The sequence below is a fragment of the Macrobrachium rosenbergii genome, chromosome 48, assembly GCF_040412425.1.
Source record: "Macrobrachium rosenbergii isolate ZJJX-2024 chromosome 48, ASM4041242v1, whole genome shotgun sequence".
NCBI lineage: Eukaryota > Metazoa > Arthropoda > Malacostraca > Decapoda > Palaemonidae > Macrobrachium > Macrobrachium rosenbergii.
Genome location: NC_089788.1, coordinates 20,912,559 through 20,917,232, shown reverse-complemented (window position 1 = coordinate 20,917,232; position 4,674 = coordinate 20,912,559).

Here is a 4,674-nt window from a genome sequence, read left to right as displayed (position 1 = left end):
GTTTATAAATGTTCAAGTAATGATTTGCAAACCCTTTGTTTGCAAACGGCATTCAAGGGAGGAAATAAAATATGTTTCAAGTATTTGCTTACCAAACAGCTAGCCAATAACAATCTTCTCTTATTATTATAACAAGTAATTCGCTCGCTTTATGTTTCGTTTCTCTGGTTATTAACAGCTTGTAGGCATGAGCAACGTGAAGTGTCATAATATGCACAGAACAATAATCAAATAAAACGTCATATCATTGCTGAAATACGGAGAGTTTTAATCATCGTAGATAAGTAACATATTCCCTGGTGCCTAATCCTTTTTTATCTAGATAAACTCGTAGAAAATGGGTATTTTTATGCATGTTCTTTTAACAACGGAATTAGAGCTTTAGTTCATTAGAATCTTAATACATCAGTGTTCAGTTTTGATTTTAATTATGCTGTCGTGAGAAAGTCAAATATTCCTTATGTGCTGATTCCCTCCTCAACATCGAAAGACTTTCCTTTCAGGGATACTTAATGGTTTTCACGTATTTTAATTTTAAACTTCTCTCTCTCGAACTCTGCGTTATACAAACAATGAGATCTCAGAAAGCCTTTCAAACCCTGGGTAGGCCTATTGAAGGTTCACACATTCCTCTACCGAACGAATCTGTTATAAGTTGCTCCTATGCATAATAATAATCATTTCCCCAGTGTTTTGATTTTGGGGGGAATATATTGAAACCTCGTCTTCTCCCACCTTCCTTTGGTAAACATTTACGGCAGAAACATTATTACATATTTTCAGAAAAAGAATTATTCATTACATGAAAATAAAATGCATTTACATAATTTGTGCCAAGTTTCATTACACTATCTACGTAATATCTCTCAACAGATATTCATACTTTCCCCATCTAACTGTCTTTCGGGTAAAGCTCGAAAAGACTTAATGATAACTTTTGTTATTCTGTCATTTGAGTGTGATCTGACGAGACCAATTTCCACAAGGCATCTGGTAATATCTCACGCCATTACTCGCTCCCAGGAAGCCCCTCTCCCAAGAACCAAGGTCAAGGAGCTACAGGCTCCTTACTCTCTTGGGTCTACGTTCGCAGGAAAGGAGGGTGTTTGTAACACCTAACCCTCTAACTCCAAGGTATAAGGCTGAGGGTGGTTTAATGGACAGCGTTAGTTAACATAGAACAAACACCTCCCCGCCTCCCCCTCTCTCTCTCTCTCTCTCTCTCTCTCTCTCTCTCTCTCTCTTTCTTTTGTCTTTCTTGGTTTCTTCGCTAATGGGCAAGCAAGACGACCGTAATTTTGAGAGCCTGACATGTCTGAAGGGCAGGCACTTACATGAAAGCTAGAATCAAACATATCTGAGACAAGCCTCACATCAGTGAACCTTTCTGGCTCTAAAATTAATATAATAGGATTTTGATATTTTATTACGTATTATAGATAAACCCATCCTGTTCCGTTTCCTGAAACTGTCGTTTGATTTGCAGCAATAGCTGATTGAATGCGTAAATAATAGTGATACTGAATATATGATGCCTTAAAAAAGGGGTCTTACTTTTATCATTTCTTGCATTACTCTCTCTCTCTCTCTCTCTCTCTCTCTCTCTCTCTCTCTCTCTCTCTCTCTCTTTTCATCTTCTTCTTCTTCTTTCCTCGTTCGTCTCTGCTTTTTCTCTCTTAGCTTCAAGGAATTAACATAATGTGCTATCACAAATTACTTTCATTGACAATCATGACCACAGACGCAAAAAAAAAAAAAAATAAATTAACTTGAAGAAATCTTCTCCAATGGCTGTGATTAGCGCTGAGCCTGTGCATAAAGACTACAGGAAAAGAACAAAACAAACAACAAACACCAAGTTCAAACCTGACCAGCTGAAGCAATTATCAGTAAATTAGAAATCTTTGACTAAAGTGTCATATCACTGTGACTGTATAAACTGTTCTCCCAGGTACACAAAATTTCCTTACAGGTTTTTAAAAAATACTTTAAAAATTGTCTATCTGCAAAGATTTGAAACAAATTTAAAAGAGAAAGAGAGAGAGAGAGAGAGAGAGAGAGAGAGAGAGAGGGGGCGGGGGTGTTTGAAGGTATAATAACAACTAAGTACCAAAAAAGTTTTTTTTTATTTTGCTTATTTCCAGCTGGCGGTCAAGAAGGCTACATACGAAATTAGAAAAGAAAATTAAACCTCAGCGTGGCATTGCCGTTTTAAGCAAATTAACGCATAAATTGTCCAAATAGACACATTCTCCATTAACAACGGCTCTCATCCCCGTTGCAGGCATCCAAGGCTTCCATTAGCTTGCTTTGAGGTTGGCGTTTGCTTTCAAGATCCTAAAGGTATGATCCACATTATTACAAACATAACACGTCATGCTCCTTAGTTGCGATCTCTGGTGTCCGTTTATGTCCAAGTGGTAACCTTTCAGTTTCCTCTTCGCAACGCAATAGACTCACAACAAATGCAGAAAGGGTTAACGAAGAAAGGTATATCATATCCATTGGGCTTGGTATATTTCTTCATGCTATGTCACGACGCATGCTATTCCCTCATCGATTCCAATTCATTGCATCTATTAACAAAAATATACTTCAGCGGCTGAGCCAGTTTTACCATTCTTCTTAAATGACTTGTCATAAGTAGCTCAAAGACGGCATGACGGTAACTGTATTATTCTTAAAAGAGTTCAGTTACATTTCCTGTTGAGACTGTGCTTCCAACTTTTGAAACTCTACTTTCATACTCACAATAGCCAAATTTTTTAAATTTCGCTAACTCTGGTCTTCTATGAATTTGTTTTTTATTGACACGTTGAAAACTGAAAGATCTTCGAAGACAGGCAATTTTATGATTGTTTTCTATATCTGAATGCTGCCAGTGACCGTTCCCTTCGCTGTGCAATCGTTTTGAGTGTGAGGCGATGCGGTCAACAATAAGCCGTAGTTTTGCCTTTGGTTCTACATTTCAGAAATTCAGATATTGCCCAAGTTATTCCACTTCAAATTCACATTAGTGTGGACACTCCTTTGCTATAACTAAGAATATAATGTTTTCTTTTAGGTAACGTTAAATTTTGCCCGCAGCCGATATCATTGTAACCAATGGCGGGTGCTGAGTACCAGCTTCCATTAAGAAATCATTATGTAACTTAGGAAAGCAAAGTTTTCTTCGTGTTGTTCTTTTTTATTTTAATTGTAATACTAATAAAGATCATAATTGTGCTGTAGTTCTTATTACTGATTTTCTATTAACAGTATGGAATGGGAAAAGACAAAATATAAGTAGTGACGTTTTATTTAGCCTCTAAAACATAAATGGAATCTTCGGAAAAAGCTGTTAATGGAGAATTATAAGTTAAAAATTAAGAACTTATTTCCTAAGGTGTATGTTACAAAAAAAATTTGAATGTTAATGACTAAGTATTGTGTATGGTTACAGATTAAAGAAAACTATTATTGAATATAAGGTAAATGTTGTATGATGAACATTTGTAAAATAGAAATAATTAAGAACAAACAAATTTAAGATAGGTTCAAAATGAGGTACTGAGGAACATTGTTACAGGAAATTTCACGTAATATTGGAACTCGAGACTATGTATATCGCATATGTAAACCCTATTATATTTTTATCTTTTCAAGAGTGGGATAGAACAGAGCCAGTAGCGCAGAAGCGAGAGAAGACTTATGGGCAGAAGAGAAAGCAGTGGAGAAAATTTTTGTTCGAGCCCAAGAGATCTCAGTGATCGATATTACAATTTCTTCCTCGTTTTCTTTCCTTACTTAACTGAAGCCATATCAACCAACAAAACGATCGCCAGCCACAAACATCCGCCAAGGCTGAGAAATTCACACACAAAAGGTCCCTTTCAATATAAGTTGCATTCCTATCTTTCCCAACATCTAATCACAGTAAAATTTTCGCAAAAATCCGCCCAAGACATTTTACGTAACTCCTCAAACAGTGAACAAAACAGACAGACAATTCGAACCGTAAACCACCTCCTTAGCAGAATCACTAATCCCGTCAGCCTAAGGTTGGGCTTATCGAGCCTCCGCTTTCCGCTGGAAAAATACTTTGAATGGAAAAGGAAGAATATGAGAACAATCTGTCAAGCCAGAAAAAAGAAGTAAAAATAAACTATATTAACCTCAGTTAGGAGGAACACTCCATGGCCGAAAGGGTCGTTTTGATGAATTAACCTACTGTGAATCACGTTTTATTTACCGTTAGAGTTTTTCTGTGGTGTTTGATTTACAGTGATAAAACTTTAATACAGACATATATTGTATTGCAATAAAGTTTTTGTGAATACCAAAGGACGAAAAATGAAATAATGTTGTAATGTTATACATATACACATATATGTATATATGTATGTATGTGTGTATGTGTATGTATATGTATTGCATATATATACATATACACATACAGGTATATAATATATATATATATATATATATATATATATATATATATATATATATATATATATATATATATATATATATATATATATATATATATATATACATACATACATACATACTGTATATATACACATATATATATCATTAATCCATTTCCTTTTATATTCAATGAAACATAATCGTCCGATAGAACACCTACTCTTAAATATTTAATTACTAAATTTAAATGAAAACTTTCAT